Here is a 19,435-nt window from a genome sequence, read left to right as displayed (position 1 = left end):
GCTCAGGGCTCCCCGGACTCGCGTGAGGAGGAAGTGGAGAAAGCGCTCGGCACGAGTGGGACAGGCTCCAAACACCAGCCGGAGCACTCCTGAGGTCACCCTCCCTCCCGAGGAAGCCGAGCAGCCGACCACGGGACAGCGGCTCCCCTGGTGAGCACCCAACCCCTCCTCGGCACAGTCGGGCCTCTGCCCACAGCCCGCGGTGTGTCTTCAGTGTGCCCACATGTGTCTGAGCCATGGTGTGTTCCTCTGATGGGTAGGGTGGCTGGTGATCAGCCTGTTAGGGTGCCCATGGGGAACACGGGAGGAGCCTCAGAGGGGCTCCCCAGGCACTGGGTGCTGCAGAAAGGACTCCCGGCCAAGCTGGGCCACTTTGGGGCTATTACTTCTCTGTACCTGATGAAAAGCCTTTGGCTTCACCCGTCAGTGGCCTCAGTTTGGAAAAGCACAAGGAAAGCAGCCTTGGCAGCAGAGGCTCACGATTCCCTGTGGCTGGGCCCGGTCCTTGTCCTCACTGAGGCCACATGAGGGGCCTCTGGGGGCAGCAGAGGGGTACCTGGACAGGTTCTGGGGGGACTTCCTTCAGCAACAATAGGTGTGCAGCACCCACTTGGTGCAGGCCCTTTGGGCACACTTAGCATAACTGCGTGAAGGAAGCAGGCACAATACTGGGACCCCGTCCCGGGGGGAGTCGGGCAGTCACCTCAGGCGTCATCCGCAGGTCATGGCCGGGGAGCGTCATGGGCGATGCCCTCACAGCCTCCTCATGTGATGGAGGGCATGACAAGCGGCCAGAGGAGGAAGTGAGAATGTGAGTTTTCACCAGGCCCAGAGGGGGCACTGCCCGTGTGCACAGAATGGGCAGGGGAGGCGTTTGGGGCTTGGGGCAGGGGGCGCCCAGCAGAGCCCAGCAGGTCACCCATCTTTGGATTCCCACGGGCGGGCTGACGACTGGGGACTTCCTACTCGGAGGACGGGAGAGGATGGGGACCCAGGACAGACACGCAGGGTCAGGAAGGGGGGTGGCAGGTGCCTCGGCAGGCAGGGGAGGGCAGAGCGGCTGGAATGACCAGGCTTCTCACTCTGCCACCCCCCGGTTATATCCTCTTGGTGGACTGACCCCTTTATCATTATGCAACCTTCCTAGGCGCCTTCCCTGGGAGCCCGAGAGTGTGTCCAGCGTCCTCCACTGCACCCAGCCTTCAATCACCCTGAAAGGCCAAGTCCTCCACCACTTGGGCCAGAAGGAGCACCTGCAGCCCACGGTGGCTGAGCTCAAAGGTGAGGGGCTGGACCCAGGGAACCGTCTAGGGTGTGCTTCCCGGACTGGGGTTCCCTTCACCCCAGTGAGGCGCGGGGAATCGGGCACGGGTTGACGCTTCCTCTGTGTCCTGCTCCAGCACAACGGCAGATGCAGCTGGGTCCAGAGACACAGAGAAGACCGTCCTCAAGGCTAGAGCCCATCCCGGAGCTCCCTGACACCCCTGAGCTGGAGCTACGACCGGTGTCACCTGCTTCAGCCCGTGGAGAGCCGGAGGATGTCCCAGCAGTGGCCTCAGCCCCGGCTCCAGGACCCAAGCTGGAGCCCCATGAGCCCTCAGGCGTGGGGCCCGGAGCACCTGTCGGAGTGGCACCGGGCCTGCCAGAGCCAGAGGTGGGCCTGGACCCCACCAGACACTGTGCCGTGAGCCCCTGGGACATCCCAGGAGGGGTCTCATGCCCCGAGCTGGAGCCCCGAGAGCCCTCGGGCCCGGGGCACGTAGCACCTACCGGAATGGCACCATGCACGGCAGAGCCAGAGGCAGGGCCAGTGCCCACCAGCCCCTGTGCCGCGAGCACCCCCTGTGCCATTAGGGAGGAACCGCTCACCATCCTGCAGTTCCCTCCCCACCTGGTGGCCAAGCAGCTGACCCTGATCTGTGCGGTGAGTGGAGCGGGCTCTCGGGGTCGGGGCTGGGCCTTCCCTGTGTCACGGGCTGCCCTCGACCTCCCCTCCCCTGACGTGAACTCCAATGATGTGCGCCCACGTCCCAGCTTCCCCACGGACTCAGCCTGTGCCCTGAGAGACCCTCCCCACGCCCAAGACTGCACTGAGCACAGGGGGACGGTAGGGCTGGCCCTTAGGGTTCCTTGCCGACCAACGAGGAGGAGTGGAGGGAAGGTGGGCAGGGCCTGGCCGGGCTGGGAGGGGCAGGGCAGGGGAGGGGTGCTCAGGGAGGTGTTGCCAGGGCCTGAGGTCCTCCAGCCATTGGCCTGGCAGTCCTCCACAGCCTCGGCACTTCAGAGGCCCCTGCCATGGACCTGATGGCGTGGGAGACACAGACACCACCAAAGGCCCAGGGTGGAATTGTTTTGGGGGAAACTGTACCTGACTGGGTACCAGCATCCACGGGGTGGCAGAATGGGAGGCAGATACCCCAGGATGGTAGGGTGAGCGGCCTTGTGCTGCAGGGAGGAGGTGAGCGAGGGTGCCTGCGAGCAGAGCCCCTCCGTTCCCCACCACTGTGGGGCCCTGTGCATCTGGTCCTGGGTGCCTCAGTGGACGGGCTGCAAAGCCCGGATGGCCACAAGGCTCACAGCACACCCCCAGCTGCCTGGGCTCCAGTTCCGACCGGTGGCTGCCTGGCACAGCGGCACCAGGGGCAGAGCTGGATGACACCCCTTGTCATCTCCAGGAGCTGATCACCAAGGTCACCCGTGATGAATGCGAGGCCTACGTTGCATACAAGCCACAGATGGGAAGAAGGTACCAGCCAGGGAAGGCAAGCATTGAGCACATGGCCCCCACCATCCATAAGGTCATGAAGAAGTTTGAAGCCACGGTTAGGTTGGTCACCACCTCCTGCCTCGGGACCCCGAGCATGACAGCCCAGGACAGGGCCCGAGTGGTGGAGTTCTGGATCCGGGTGGCCAAGGTGAGTCATGGGACGGCCCCCGGGGTCCATCCTGGCGTCTTGGGACCTGCTCCCCCCCTTTGCCAACTCTCATGATGAATGCCTGCGGTCTGCCCTGCACTGTCCCTGGGCCCTCCTGCCAGGGGAGTGCGGACCTGGACTCACAGGCCCCAGGGGGGGACAGCCATCCCTGCCCCTTCTTTGGGTTGAGCCACCCAGGAGGGCTGCTCACCAGGTACCAGGTGTGCTGGGCTTCAGGACAGGAGTTCATGGGGGGACAGAGCAGAGAAGCAGGCCACGCTCTCAGCTCTGTCTTCCCTCCCAGGACTGTGAGACCTTCCTGAATTTTGCATCCCTCCACGCGATTCTCTTGGCCCTGCAGTGCCCTCCTGTAGGTCGTCTTCAAACCACCTGGGGACATGTTTCCTGGTGGGTAGTCCTGTCCCCGGGACCAGGGCACCTGAGGGGACACGGATACCCCTAGGGCCTGGGAGTGTCCCCTCAGTCGGCTGGGACTTCCTGGGTGGCAGCAGAGCCTAGGGACAGGGGTGGTGGGCTCTTGAAGCCCCTGTGGGTTAGGGCAGCGATACCCCTGGAGGAATCAGTTTCCCGCAATGTCAGGTGTGGGGTGAAGCCAACGGGAGATCTCGAGCATGCGTTCTGCAGCAGGAGGTCTCTGCCCCAAGGACAGCGACCTGGCCCAAAGCAGATTCGCCCCCAGGACACCTGGGAATGGAGGCCCCGGGTGGAAACACGCAGCCCCCTCCCCAGGCCACGGAGTCCCCAGGGCTCAGGGCTGTGCTGGAAAGCCTCCTGCAGGCTAGTTGATATCTGGGGTCTCCAGGAAAACGGGTCTGCACCCAGACTCCCCACCTGCTGGCCACATGTCCCCTCCTCCTCTCCCCGCCCCTTAGGAAGAGCGCCTACATGTTTAAACAACTTAAAAAGATGGACAAGAAGGCTGACCGGCAGTGGTTCCACGCGGTAAATGGAGGCTAGAGGTCTGGAAGGGAGGGGTCCTTGGGGCAAGTCCTCTGCCGTACGGGGGCCCAGCCTTGGGGCAGACTTGAGGTGTGCAGGGTGAGAAGGGGGAGCTGATGGGGGAAGTAGGGTCCCCCAGGCCCCCAACGGCCTCGTCTGTCTCCTTCCCTGGCCCCAGTTGACTGGGTTCCTGGCATCCTGTGAGGACCCAGAGGACAGGTCCCTGGTCAGGACTGGGGCTGGCGCGGGGTCGGCAGCAGGGGTGGGGCCCGTGGCTGAGCAAGGTCGGCCTCTCCCTGGGTCCTCTGAGACCGTTACCCTGGGGTGCGGACCTGCCAGGTGAGCAGGGTTCAGGGAGCGCAAGACGTGCTTCAGCTTGGTGCCCATCCCACCTTATGGTGTGAGGGGAGCAGTGGTGATAGCCAGGTGACAGTGGGTGCTCAGGGCACCCTGGGACGCAGGGACCTCCCCACACACTGTGCAGGTGAGGAGCCTCTCATGGCGGCTGGCCGCGGCCCAAGGACACAAGAGAGGATGAGTGTGTGCCGGAGCTGGGGTCGCTCTAGGCTGAGAGCCTGCTGGAGGTGGGGACAGCATAGGTGCCAGGGGACGCGCGCAAGGCACCCATCAACCAAGGCCTGGTGGTGGGAGGCCGCGTGGGAGGGGAGCACGAGCACCTGAGTGTTCTGGACCTTGCAGGCGGGGAGATACCTGTTGCTGCGATGGCGGTGGGGTCGCACGGTATCCCACTACCAGGAGAACCAGGTGAGAGTTGTGTGGCACAGGTTATGGGCAGTGCGGGCGGGCCTGCACCTGCTCCTGGTACCAAGAGCCCTGAGCTGCCAGCACTGGGGTGACCAGGAGGGCGATAGCAGCTGCGTACAGGGAGAAGTTGGAGGACAGGTGCAGGGACCATAGGTCCTGGGATTGGCCAAAAGCCAGCCCTGGGAGGGACCGGGAGAGGAGCGCAGGGTGAAGGGAGGGGAGGAAGGCAGCACAGGGTGGTCCAAGGTAGCCGGGGCTGCGGGTGTGGGGTTAAAGAGAAGCTCTGTGGGCGCCCCTGAGGTAGGCGGGGACTCATCACCTCCGCACCCCCGTGGCATAGGGCATGGTCCCCTTCCTCGGATATATTCTCGATGACGTGCCCATGGAGCAACTCCCGGAATATAATGATGAAGTAAGTGAGCCCAGCGGGACACAGGGGGGCAGGATGGTGAGCTTTGGGGAGGAGAGAGCCCCAGTGAGCCCACACCTCTCAGCACCTGGCCACCCCGACTTCTGAGAGTCTCCCCTCCACACCAGGAGCTGGACCTCTAGGAGAGGACGCACGTAAGCCCCCCGGTCCTGGCCCCAGGGAAGGCGGGGCTGAGGGCTAGAGGGGCAGCATCTGGGCAGGACTGTCCTCCGCCTCAGGCCCTGCCCAGGGGGAGGCGTGTTGCTCCTTCAGGGCAGGAAGCACATCAGGGGGCTGGCAGTGCCTGCCCGCCTGAGGCCCCGTCTCCCTGTCTGCCATCACGGAGAGTTGCGTGGGAAGCTTGGCCTCAGCTCCCCAGTCCATTCCCCGCCTCTCGGTAGCCCCGATCCCGGGCCAGGTCCGGGTGCTGTTTCTGGGCAGGCCGCCCCATGGAGGGCCCTGGAGGTCCTCCACCTTGAGAAACGGTGGGGACGTTCCAGCATCGTTCTGGGCTCAGGGGGCTGCTTCCGATGCACTTTGGCTGCCTTGCTGCCTTGCAGGGTGATGGTATAAAATAAGAGTTGAGTGCCCAGCCATGAAAGGTGAGGGACAGAGTCAAGAAGCCCTGGGTGGGACCTTGTCCACCCCATCCCCTGGGTCTAACGTGTCTTGAGAGAGTTAAGCCACCCAGAGCTGAGGACACTGAAGGCGTTGTCAGCTGGGGGGTAGGGGCAGCATCAAGGCCGCCTTCCTGGAGGAGGAGCTGGAGAATCAACAGTGGGAACAGGCAGGCCTGGATGGCACTGGAGGGAAGGCGGGTTTCCGTGTGAGCAAAGATCCGGGACCATCCCAGTGCCCCCACTCCTCACCCCCCTCCTCGTCTGCATCCTGTCCTTCCTCTGCCCCAGGTCATCTCCATCCTAGACGAGATCTGGATTCAAAGGTACGCAGCCAGGAAGTACGACCTGGATCCCGATGAGCGCTTCCAGTCCTTTCTCAAGGCTGTGGAGCCCCTGGATGAGCAGCAGAGGTGAGGCCGGCCGGAGTCAGGCGTGGGCTGCAGCTGCCCGCAGGCTCTGGGAGAAGGGACCCTGACATGTGCCTCCAGGGGCTCACAGGTGTCCCTCTGTCCTGCAGCTACATCCTGTCCTGCCAGCTGGAGCCAGAGGGCCAGAGGGCCGGCAGAAAGGGGCTGTCGCAGCTCTTCAGGCGCCAGAAGATTTAAACTTCCTGGCCAGGGCCAGGTGAGTTTCCAGGCGGGGGCGATCGGCAGGGGGTGGGCTGCTCCACAGCCTCAGGGAGGCTTCGGGCCACATGGGGTGTGGGGGCGTCCTAAAGACAGGTGGGGCTGGGATCCCCCAGCTCCTTGGTGGACCAGTCCTGCCAGACTGAAGGGTGGTACCCCTCCCCCTCTGAGACCCAGCCTCCTCCTCTGTGACTAGGTGACGCTCAGGAGACTTCCCGTGACAGGGACGCCCCGGGTGCTTGTGATTGACAGGACCCTCCGTGCAGGGCCAGGGGCCCAGAGGGCAGTGGGGACGGGGTGCAAGCAGGATAACGGGGGGAACCCGGGATAACCTGCCTCTTCTGTGCACCTGTGTGGCCCTGCAGCTGCCGTCCTCGGGCTCGCAGCCCTGGTGGTGCCCTGGCTGCGTGCGGACGAGAGCTCCCCCTTCGGGCAGGCGGCACCCGGCACTCCCAGGCCCTAGCCTGCTTCCTGCTCCTCTTCCTGCCCCTGCTCATCCTCAGCCTCTGCTGCGGCAGGTGCTCTGGCACCTCCTCCGTCGGTCGGCAGACCCGGGCAGCTCCCCAGGCTGCCGCTGCACCCCAAGGACCCGTACGGAGCTGCGGCCAATCTGGCCTCCTTCGTGCTGGGTCGTCCCGTCTGATCGTGGCCCGTTGGACAGAGGCGAGCTGCCCCACCACGCGGAGGGTGTCACCACTTGGGCACGTGGCCTCCCGTGTTGTCAACACCACCTGCTGCCTGGGTGCCATCAGCCACCGAGTTGTAGCCACACGGTTCCAGGAAAAGGTGGGGCCGTCCTCACCAGGCCTGGACATTCCCGGGATGGACACAGACACGGCGCAGTGCTGCACGGAACCACCACCCCCTGGGTGGCCAGAGGAGCCATCTGAGGATGCAGGGGTGGCCGGCGGCCACAGGTTCCCAGGGAATGCTCCCAGGGGCGACCCTGTGCAACTTCCACCCCTCATCCCTGAGAAACAGCCTCCCTGGGGATTAAAGACGGCAGGGTGAGAGGTGACACAGAGACCTCCTCCCAAAACCACATATAATATGAAAATATAATTCACACAACTCAGCCTGAAAGAATAAAAGGAAAGAAGGCTACGCAGACTGCACACACCTAGAGAAAAGAGCAGACCTCGCGGAACAGGGTAAGGTACCACAGCTGTGACCCGGCGGGACTCGAGCCCTTCCCCCACCGCAGCGCATCGGCGGGAGGAAGAGACACAGACCAGGGACAGAGTGGACGCCTGGCACTGCTGAACACCCAGCTCTGGAGATCTGTTCGGAGCACAAACCTACATTGCATGGTGCTCTGGTGATTAGCAGGGCTGGAATACCTGGAGAGATGGAGATTCCCACTGCTTGTGGAGAACAGGGATTCATCTCCGGCTGCTCTGGGCGGGCAGTCTCAAAAACTTCCTAAAAGCAAGAGGGCTGCTGAAGGGGCAAGGATTGCACAGAGCTTACTGCTCAGGAGAAAGGCACAGGGCTCTGGGGACAGACCATCATCGGAACCCAGAGAGAAGCCATGTGGCCGAGGCTGCCAGCAGCATCGATGCCGGAAGCTGCTGCTCCAGGGGCAGGGATGTCAGGAGCCTGTCCCATCCTCCGCTGCGGTCGGCAGATCCTCTGGGTGCCAAGTGTATGGACACAGCCCCGGCCCCTCCCTTCAGGGGAGGCCTGCTGGCCATAGGGGCAGCTGGCCACCGGAGGAGGTGAGGCCCTGGCCCTTGCTGCCCCCCCCACTGTTTTTTCAGAAGATATATTTAACTTTAATAATAAAAATAAAGAAATAGCCTCCCTGAGGGCAGTGTGATGTGGATGTTGTCCCTGGGGGTCACCCCTGTGCAGGTGGGATGCAGTCAGTCAGAGGACTGCCCCCACCCTGCTCTTTCCTCTCATAGCTCTGCCCCACAGGCAGTCATCTTGTGCCCCCCGACCCACCCCGGCCCTCAAACCCTCTGACCCAGGGTGGTCCCGACCTGTGTATGCCAGGTTGCCCTCCATTCTCCGTCCTTGCTCATAAGGTGCTCAGGAAGAGCGGGGTGCTCTAAGCCCCAGGCGTGCACACCTTGGCAGCACTGGGAAGAGCTGCCCAAAAAGAACCTGGGCCTTACTGCCTGTCACCTATAGATTATGATCAGACATGAAAGTCTACTGATTAGAAGCCCCGGGGTGTCTCCTCATGTCTGGGACACCAATGCACATGTAACCCAAGTAGATCCCAGGGCTGCAGGCCACCAGTCTAGCACTGTCCCACTTGATGAGACACAGCTGCCCCACACATTTCAGAAATTCCATTGCAAAAAGGTGGAACTTGGTCTCTCAAAGCACCTCCAAGAGGTGCATGCCTTCCATTGGGGGGCTTTCTCTGAGCCCAATTTCTCCACACTTCACACCTCAAAGCTCCCAGGACCCCAGTCCTCCCCCATGGTGCCCCTCAGCCGCCCATCCCCAGGCCAGGCTGGTGTGAGGCCCCTGGTGTCCCGCTCCTGGGTCCTGGCTGAGTGGCCTGAAATCTGTGACAAATGGCTGGGGAGGCTGAGCGGAGGCACTTGGCTCTGATTCTCCCCACACGCTCCCCCAGGGCTCTCAGGATGTGTTCACCCTCCCAGGAGGGGAGGCCTGGGCTAGAGGGGAGTTCCAGGATCACCACAAACACCCCCTTGGGGGGCTCCAGGCTGGAGACAGTCTCCAGGCCTTATGCTGCACGTGGAGCCACAGACTGGGGACTGGGGAAGCAGACGTGGGCCCTCCTGACAGCCTCAGGTGACCAGGTGGCAGGAGGTAAAATCGGGATACCCAGGCCACCCTCCTTTCCCTGGTCCTGCCCACAGAACCCTCAGAGCCATCTGCCTGCATGGTGGTCCCAGGGATGACCTCAGGCTCCCCGGCCACATAGGGAGGGAGGTTTGGGCAGGAGGACGGCAGACGGGCCCCTAGCAAGGCAGGGGCCCAGGTCAGACCTGTCATCCTGCACGGCCCACCAGCCTCAACCTGACACAGAAGAGCTCTGGGCCCAGAAACAAAGCAGCAGCCCTGGGCCTGCTGGGTGGTCACTGGGCCAGCGGTCCGTCCTGCCCAGGGTCTGTGCGTTACAGCCTAGACCGCTGGTGCAGGGACACCAGGATCACACGGCGGCGTGGCCACCCTGACTGTGGGCTGCAGCCCACCTTCTCCACCCGGCGTGTGCTGGGGAGGTGGCTGGGCCCTCTGGTCCCTGGTGCGCTCCTCTGCACCCAGGCACGGGCTCTGGGGGCTCCCCGTCTTCGGGCTGTTCAGAGAAGCTGATGCTGGTGTTCTTGTTCGCAGGCTCAGAGAATGAACTTTGCAAACACTCAAGGAAGGAGAGCATGGGCGAGGCTTCTATTTACGGATAATGCAGAGGACAGAGCTCCTGGCTTGCCCCTGCCCGGAGGGGACAAGAGAGCCCCGGGGTGATGCACTGTCTAGGGGATGTAGAGGCAGGTGAGAGACAAAGGGCCAGGGATGCAGACCTGCTGAACGGTCCCCAAATGCTTATCTTCGAAGAGACACTAAGTTTCTGACCAGTCTTCCAGATTATTTTGCTTACTTGCCTGTATTACTTGCCTCCATTGCACATCATCTGATTAGGGCTAGAGGAAGAAAAGCAGCATCTGGGAAGTTAAAGAAAATGAGCCGGGCCTTTGAGCAGCTACGGTACATTTTACAACAGCCTCATTGAATGGACACAGTGAAGACATGGGCGATGCTGCAGTCTTTTCTTATGTGGGGGATATTCAAACATTTCAGGACAACTCACTCCTCCTGCCTTTTTAGTTTGAATTAATCTCACACAAGAACGCTTATGTTACTTTAGAGAATGAATGTGACTGACTTTGCTTAATTGTCTGATACGGAGTTTCAGTAAGGGTTTTATTCCGGAGGCCCTCACCCGGCTCTGTCTGCACCCACAGTCCCTGCCTCGCCAGCACTCAGGCCCCGTGGCTTCCCTCCCCAGCTGCCATCCCCTCCGAGTTCCTCCTCCAGGCTTCCCTTCCACACTCCCCAAGCTCTCTGCTCCCATGCTCGCACCCCTCTCCCCCCGCCCTCCCAGCCTTCTCCTACCCCCACCCCTCCCCTGGGCTGGGACTCCTGTTAGGAGGGCATTGTGCATTTTTCTCACTTCTTGTCCCCGCTGCAGCAAAGAACTGAAACGCAGAGACACAGTAGTGAAGTAGAATAAAAGTTTTATTTATGGAGAGAAAGTGCACACTCAGACAGAGGGGAGTGTGGGCTACCTCAGAGAGAAAGGCGCATGGAAATGTAGGGGGATCCCGCTTTTAAGGATTTTTCAGGAATGTGACAAAGGGCTAGGGGTGTGGACCTGTGAAGTGGTCTCAAGATGAGACGTGACGTTTCTTATCAGTCCTCCGGGTAATTCTGCAAAATTAGCTTAACACAAGAAATGCACTGCTCAGATTCCCTGCAGAATAGCAGCTTCGTGGTTGGAGAGCATATCATTTAAGACTGCCTTCCCTGCCTCCAAGGTGGGCTGAGTTACTGTATGTTTGCTCAAGAGCATGCTAAGTGTGGATAAAATGAAAATTCCTGGGTCCAGGATTCTCACCTGGGCCTAGTCGGCTAGCTCACCACTCATGTGGGCAATAGGTTGCTATTGACTCTATATAAAAAAGCTCCCACCCAGTGCTCTGGGTGACACGGTGACAGGGCTGCGAGGCTGCAGGAGAGCAGAGCAGAGGCTGGAGTGGTGGCAGCGCTGAGGTCAGAGGCCTAGAGGATGTCTGCAGGACGGCTGTGCAGGCAGAGAGGCCCAGGGGCAGAGACCGGCTTGCTGCATGCAGACTCGCTCTCATTGGATGGCATGTTAGGGATTGACCTGCCACGGTGGAAATAAAGTTGGGTATAGCCCTTCCACCCCGAGAGCGGTTTACTGTCATTGCTTTGATCACATTGAATCCATAGCGAACTTGCCTGGGGTTGAAATCGATCAGCAGGACATTAAAACTCTTACTTCTTCACTTCCTGGGCTTTGAAATGCAATCTTAGCTTTAAGATCGAATCTTTCCTGTCTTACTGTGCTGCGATGGCTGGGCTGGCGTGCTACGTGAACTGTCCAGTCCGCAAATTACTTGAATATACGGGGATGGAGGAGGAGAAAGAGCACATAGGTACAGGTAAAAAAATAAGCTGGGCCTTTAAGCAGGCTACGTGAGTCTCACCATGACATGATTCACTAAACACAATCAAGACAAGGGTGTGCCGAGAGACCTTCCTTTGTCTGGGGAATACTCAAGCATTCCAGGCCAGTTACTCCTGGCTTCTGGAACTTTAAGTGATCTCACTGAAGAATGCCTATATTCTTAGTTTGCTATTTTTACCCTAGAGAAGGGAGAAGCACAAGGTGCCAAAGAGCCCCGTGCACCTTATTAAGAAGTGCAGACTCTATTTCATTGGCCATACAGGGTCAGAGAAGGATTTTGAGCAGCGAAATATGATCACTTTCTTATAGGTAGGTGATCTACAGTAGTGAGGGGGAAGAATTTAAGTGGGAGGCAGTGAAGGCTTGGGGGTCAAGTAGGAGGCCACTGCACAGCTTAGGGGAGAGACGGTGAGGGCTTGGAAACCCAGTGTGGTGGTGAGAACTGAGAGGAGACACAGACGTGAGAAAGAGCAAAGTCACTGGAACCGGGCCTGACTCGCTATGCGCAGGATGGAAGGCGAAGCCGTCTCCCAGGTTTCTTCCTGGGATGGCTGGGGGACAGGTAGCGATACTGGTAATAAAGTTGTGGGCAGAGGAAGATAATGGACTAAGTTTGGAAGACTTTAGGTTTGGGATACTTGTGAGTAACCTAGGAAGAATTAATATTGTCAAAATGGTAATCCTACCTACGGCAATCTACAGATTCAAATGCAAACCCTATCAAAATACCAACAGCATTCTTCAACGAACCAGAACCAATCGTTCTAAACTTCATAGGGAACCACAAAAGACCCCGAATAGCCAAAGCAATCCTGAGAAGGAAGAATAAAGCCGGGGGCATGTCACTTCCAAAATTTCAACTCTTAGTAAATCTGCATAAAAAGTCAAGATCTACTACAAAGACACAGTAATCAAGACAATTTGGTACTGGCACAAGAACAGACCCACAGACCAGTGGAACACAATAGAGAGTCCAGATATTAACCCAAACATATGCGGTCAATTAATAGGCGATAAAGGAGCCATGGATTTATAATGGGGAAATGACAGCCTCTTCAACAGCTGGTGTTGGCAAAACCGGACAGCTACATGTTATAGAATGAAACTGGATCACTGTCTAACCCCACACACAAAAGGAAAGTCAAAATGGGTCGAAGACCTGAATGTAAGTCATGAAACCATAAAACACTTAGAAAAAAAACATAGGAAAAACTCTCCTGGACAGAAACAGGAGCAACTTCTTCATGAACATATCTCCCCAGGCAAGGGAAACAAAAGCAAAAATGAACAAGTGGGACTATATCAAGCTGAAAAGCTTCTGTACAGCAAAGGACACCGTCAACAGAACAAAAGGACATCCTACAGTATCGGAGAATATGTTCATAAATGACATATCCGATATGGGGTTGACATCCAAAATATATAAAGACCTCACGAACCTCAGCAGACAAAAAGCAAATAATCCATTTAGAAAATGGGCACAGGATTAGAACAGACACTTCTCCAACGAAGAAATTCAGATGGCCAACAGGCACATGAAAAGATGCTCCGCAATTGCTAATCATCAGAGAAATGCAAATTAAAACCTCAATGATACATCACCTCATACCAGTGAGGATGACCACCATCCAAAAGACAAACAACAAATGTTGGCGAGGATGTGGAGAAAGGGGAAGCGTCTTACACTGCTGGTGGGAATGTAAATTAGTTCAACCATTGTGGAAAGCAGTATGGAGGTGCCTCAAAAATCTCCAAAGAGAAATACCATTGACCCCGGAATTCCACTCCTAGGAATTTACCCTAAGAATGCAGCAGCCCAGTTTGAAAAAGACAGATGCACCCCTGTTTATTGCAGCACAAATTACGATAGTCAGGAAATGGAAGCAACCTAAGTGTCCCTCAGTAGATGAATGGATAAAGAAGATGTGGTACATATACACAATGGAATATTATACAGCCAGAAGAAGAAGAAAATCCTACCATTTGCAACAACATAGCTGGAGCTAGAGGGTATTATGCTCAGTGAAATAAGCCAGGCAGAGAAAGACAAGTATCAAATGATTTCACTCATCTGTGGAGTGTAACAACAAAGAAAAAAAACCTGAAGGAACAAAACAGCAGCAGACTCGCAGAACCCAAGAATGGACTGACAGTTACCAAAGGGAAAGGGACTGGGGAGGATGGGTGGGAAGGGAGGGATCAGTGGAATAAAAGGTGCATTACTATTAGCAGACATAATATAGGGGGGCCACGGGGAGGGCTGTACAACACAGAGAAAACAAGTAGGGATTCTATAGCATCTTACTATGCTGACGGACACTGATTGTAATCGGGTATGTGGGGGGTACTTGATGATGGGGGGAGTCTGGTAAACATAATGTTGCTCATGTAACTGTAGCTTGATACCAAAAAATAATCATAATAACAACTTAATAAAAAATTGAAAAAAAGATTATCATTTAAATTTGAAGGAGGGATTAAACAATTTCTAGATAAGCAAAAGCCGAGAGAATTTAGCTCCCACCAACCATCTCTACAGTGTATTTTTGAGGGACTGCTACAGATGGAAGTGTTCCTAACATTAAATAGCTGTCACCAGAAGTAACAAAAGGGGATAGACAAAGAGTACAGAATATGACACCTAATATATAAAGAATGAGGAGGGAAAATTAAAAAAACAGCCTCCCTTAGATTGTTTGTAATAGCATACTTAACTGAGTTAAGATAGATTCTTAGATAGTAAGGAAGGTAAGGCACCCTTGAACCTTTGGTCACCACGAACCTAAAGCCTGCAGTGGCAATAAAGACATACCTACTGCTAATCACCCTAAATGTAAATGCTCTGAATGCACCAATCAAAAGACACAGAGTCACTGAATGGATAAGAAAACAAGACCCATCTATATGCTGCCTACAAGAGACGACTCACTTCAAACCCAAGGACATACAAAGACTAAAAGTCAAGGGATGGAAAGAGATATTTCATGCAACTAATAGGGAGGAAAAAGCAGGTGTTGCAGTACTTGCATTAGACAAAATAGACTTGAAAACAAAGAAAGTCACAAGAGACAAAGACAGACGTTACATAATGATAAAGGGGTCAATCCAAAAAGAGGATATAAGCATTATAAATATCTATGCACCCTACACAGAAGCACCTACATACGTGAAACAAATACTCACAGGATTCAAAGGGGAAATAGAATCAATGCACTCATGTTAGGAGACTTCAACACTCCACTCACTCCAAAGAACAGATCAACCAGACAGAAAATAAGTAAGGAGACAGAGGCCCTGAACAACACATTGGAACAATGGACCCGACAGACATTTACAGAACTCTCCACTCAAAAGCAGCAGGACACACATTCTTCTCAAGTGCACATGGCACATTTTCAAGAACAGATCATATACTAGGCCACAAAAAGAGCCTCAGGAAATTCAAAAGGATTGAAATTGTACAAACCAGCTTCTCAGACCACAAGGGTATGAAACTAGAATTAAATTACACACAGACGAAAAAGCCTACAATCACATGGAGGCTTAACAACATGCTCCTAAATAACCACTGGCTCAATGACCAAATAAAAGCAGAGATCAAGCGATATATGGCGAGAAATGACAACAATAATTCAACAACAAAAAATCTGGGATGCAGCAAAGACACCGCCGAGAGGGAAGTATATTGCAGCACAGGCCTACCTCGGGGAAGAAGGGCAATCCCATATGGACACTGCAAACTCACAACTAACCAAGCCAGACAAAGAAGAAAAACTGAGGCCCAAAGTCAGTAGAGGGAGGGACATACTAAAGAGTAGAGCAGAAATAAATAAAATAGAGAAGAATAAAACAATAGAGGGAATCAATGAAAGCAGGCGCTGGTTCTTCGAGAAAATAAACAACATAGTAAACCCCTAGCCAGACTTATCAAGAAAAAAAGGGAGTCAACGCACATGGACAGAATCAGAAATGAGAAAGGAAAAATCAGTACTGACAGACGCCACAGAAATATGAAGAATTATGAGAGAATACTATGAAAAATTATTTGGAAAGAAACTGGATCACCTAGAAGAAATGGTCAACTTTCGAGAAAAACGCAACCTCCCACGGCTGAGCCAGGAAGAAACAAAACCTGAACAGACCAGGGGCCGCAGGGACGCTGACCCGGGGACCCCCGACGGCAAGGCCGACAGGCACCTCGGGAAACACTTCTGATTCCGAAGGCGCGGCCCCCGGCGGCCCGTCCCCCGCCGCCCCGACGCGGGCACCGCCGGGCCCCTCGGCGCGACCGGCCCTCGCCCTCGAGGCCGCCGCCGAGAACCTCCACACGCGGCAGGACGCCCTCCGGCCTCCCGCCTGCGCGGCCCCCGGCCGGGCCCAGCGAGGACCCACCACCCGCGCCGCCCGCCGAGCCCTCGCGCGGCCGCCCCCTCAGCGGCGCCCCCGCGCCGGCAGGCGGAGGCACAGGTCCACGCGGACACCTACCCTTCGGCCCGCAGAGCCGTCGCTGTCGCCTTCACCCCTGAAGCGCGGCCCGCCGGGACGCTCGGCCGCAGGTCCGCCGGGAGGAAGGCGCCGCCGAGCACAGCGCGGGTCCACCCTCACGCGGTCTCCGCGGGGCCCGCTGCGCGGACGGGGCGGCGGCCCGGAGCATGGACGGAGCCGCGGGAGCTGCCTGGGCCTACGGCGCCCGCGAGGCTACCGACTCTTGAATGCGGCGGCGGCGGCGCCTGCAGCTACTCAGCAGCCGCCGGGCTCACTGGTTCCGCGCGCTCGCCCAATGGCTGCCGGCTCCGCGGCGCCGCCTGGCTTATTGGCCGCGAGTGCCGTCAGTCGGAGGCGGGCCTTCTCGAGACCTGCGCGCTCATTGGCCGCCAGGGCAGTCCCGCGCCGGCTGTCATTTTCTTCGATAGACTTTCTGGTTTTTCATGAGATGACCCACGCGTTAGTTTTTTAAAAAATTAATCAATTAATTAATTTAGGTGTCCTTAATACACAATCACATGAGCAACAATGTGGTTACTAGATTCACCCATTAAGTCCCCCCCACCCCATTACAGTCACTGACGATCCGCGTAGTGAGACGCTGTAGAGTCACTACTTGTCGTGTCCGTGTTGTACCGCCCTCCCCGCGCCCCCCCTGCCTTCCGTGCGCTGACCCTGCTGCCCCTCATTGCCCTTGTCCCTCCCTCCCGAGTCCCTTTCCCGCTGGTAACTGTCAGTCCGCTCTTGGGTTCTGTGCGTCTGCGGCTGTTTCGTTCCTTCAGTGTTTGCTTTGTTCTTATGCTCCACACGAGTGAAATCATTTGGTGCTTGTCTTTCTCCGCCTGGCTTGTTTCACTGAGCGTAATACCCTCTAGCTCCGTCCATGGTGTTGCAAATGGTAGGAGTCGTTTTCTTCCTATGGCTGAATAATATTCCATTGTGTATATGCACCACATCTTCTTTATCCATTCATCTACTGAGGGACACTTAGGTTGCTTCCATTTCTTGGCTATTGTAAATAACTCACCTGTTATTAAGTTATTTAATTTTCAAGGGACTGGGGATTTTCTACATATCTTTGTATTACGGATTTGTAACTTAATGCACTACGGTCAGAGAACAAATATATTTTGTATGATTTCAATTCTTTGAAATTTAGTTCAGTTTTGTGATCTATGTGATCAATATGTTATATGCTCCTGAAAATTCTGTTGTTGTGGAGTGGGATGTTCTATTAGTGTTGACTAGATCTAGTTGGTGGATACCATTCAGTTTTTCTGCATCTTTGCTGAGTGTTTTATCTACTTGTCCTATCGGTTACTGAGAAAAAAAGTGTTGACATATCCAAGTAGATTGATGGACTTGTCTGTGCTTTCCCTTGAGTTACATTAGTTTTTCTTTTCTTTCTGTTAGCATTTTGGGATGCTTTTAGGAGGTGCTGTAATATATCCTCCTGGCGAGTTTATACTTTCCTCATGATGTTTGGAGATGGGTGTGAGCGCGCGGCCCGGTCCCGCTGCCTCTGCGTGTCTTCGGCGCGGGCGCCCAGGCACTTGCACAGCGCACCTGCTGTTGCGGGAGAGCAGCGCGGGACGCGCGGCAGCAGGGTGCCCAGGGCGGCACGTGGCCGGCGGCGGGCGACCCGGTCCGTGCCCAGGGTGGGGGGCGGGGCTCGAGGCCACTGACACCACCCTCGGGCGACGGGCGCGCCCAGGGACCCAGGGACGGTGGTCCCCTCCTGTGGGGCCGGGCCTGCCCTACCTCCCTACCGTGGCCAGGAGGGGAAAAGCCCTGCCTCCGGGAGCGCAGCACGGGCCCGGGGACGAGGGGTCTAAGGCCGGCGCTGGCCGGCTGGTGGGCGCGAGTGGAGGCGATCAGAGCGCAAGGCTTATGGGCTACCGCGCTGCGGAGGGAGCCCGGAGGGAGCCCAAGGCCTGCCTGCCTGCGGGGTGGGGTACCCGCCCGCCTGCCCGCGGGTTGGCCCTGCCTCTGGGCGGGGATGCCAGGCTGAAGGCGGGTGTGCCCACCGCCACCCCCAGTCCCGGACGCGTGTGGGGGTGGGGGACGAGGCCCGGCAGCCGCAGGTGGTCACGGTGGGGCGGGGAAGGGGCTGGGCGGGGGGGGGCACCCGCGGTCAGCGGGCAGGAGGGGCAGGTGGCCGCGGACTCTCTTGTCCCCCCCCCAACCCCCACTGGCCACAGGAGCTCTTTTCTCCGACTTTCTCTCTAAATAAAAGCCTCCCTGGCTTTCTTTCCTACCTTGATCAGTGTTTGCCAAGTTCAGTCTTTGACTCTGGGAACAAGAACCCCGGTATCATTTTAGTCTTTTAAAATTCCCCGTTCTGCCCCCTCATTGTTTCTGTGTCCCATCAAGTATTTTATCAGACCTGTCCTGTTTTATATTCCTGTGAATTACTTCCCTTTCCCCTTGAAGTCGCAGACCCTCACCCCTTCTCCTTGGTTCAGGATGACACACAGACCTCATTCTCCCCACGTAACCCCAGGGAGGGGAGATCCCAGGGCAAAACACATTTGCAAGCCAAATCAGGCAAAGGGAGAAATAGTGTTCAAAAGCCGTTTATTGCCTACAAGCAGTCGCCCTGCGTCTCCCTCCCTCTCTCTCCTGCTGCAGTGGAAGAGAGCCAATACTCCCACCAAGCTCTCCGGTCCAGGGAAGCCCTCGCTCGCCCATGGAGACGGAATACCTCTCTCCACCCCTTGGGAACCCCTGTGGATGCGGACACGCACTAAAGCCAGCCCAAGAGAGTCGGCAAATACTGCAATTTTACCCACACCCTGTCTGTGGAACAGATGTCTATGGCTTCCCTGGATGTACTTGACTAAATTTTGTTACTTTTCCTCCTGTTCATCTGTTTCCTGTCAATCTGTTTCTTACTCCAGCTAAGGGAACCTCAGGGAGAGGAGAAATTCTTCCTGCCACCACCGGTCAAGTAGCTGTTTACCAAGGGCTGAACCAGGACCTCCACCTTTTTGTTGGAAGGAGCAGGATCGTGTGGAGAAAATGGAAATTATAGCCAGGCTTCTTGCCTGGGTGTCACACGTTGTAGACCTGAAGGGCCTGTTAGCACGTCTATGGGATGTTCACAGAGAGGCTGGTCAGTCTTTGGAGTGTTAGGCAGAAAGTCAGCTATGAGCGGGATGAGAGGGAATTAAGGCCAGTAAAGCCCACTAAAAAAGGGACTCAAAGAGCATTCTGTCCCAGGGGCTGAGGAGGAGCAGAAAAGAAAAACAAAACGCTAGGGAAGTGGCGCAGGAATGTCTGCTTTGGACCCTTGCAAGCAGCTACTTCATGTGTCTGCACCCCAGCCTCTCTCCTACCATTTCCCCTTGAAAAGCCCTGACCCCTTGCGTGTCAGGAGGACGGCGGTTCTCTAAGGCAGGAGCCTGCCACTCCCTTATTTGCTAGCAAGTCAATAAACTATTCTTTCCTTTCCTCAAAACGTTGTC

General features: G+C 56.6%; 1 long non-coding RNA gene across 1 annotated transcript; it reads right to left on the bottom strand.

Annotated features, from left to right (window-relative positions):
* Nucleotides 1–10,492: 10,492 nt before the first annotated feature.
* On the bottom strand, nucleotides 10,493–16,259 carry LOC140845338 (uncharacterized). The gene is made up of 2 exons (XR_012124119.1): nucleotides 15,969–16,259; nucleotides 10,493–11,159 (listed from the first exon to the last, which is right to left on the bottom strand). It is a non-coding gene; the product is annotated as an uncharacterized lncRNA (long non-coding RNA).
* Nucleotides 16,260–19,435: the final 3,176 nt, after the last annotated feature.

Source organism: Manis javanica, chromosome 13 (assembly GCF_040802235.1).
Source record: "Manis javanica isolate MJ-LG chromosome 13, MJ_LKY, whole genome shotgun sequence".
Taxonomy (NCBI): Eukaryota; Metazoa; Chordata; class Mammalia; order Pholidota; family Manidae; genus Manis; species Manis javanica.
Note: the sequence above shows the minus strand (reverse complement) of the source record. Positions and strands in the feature narration are given on the sequence as shown.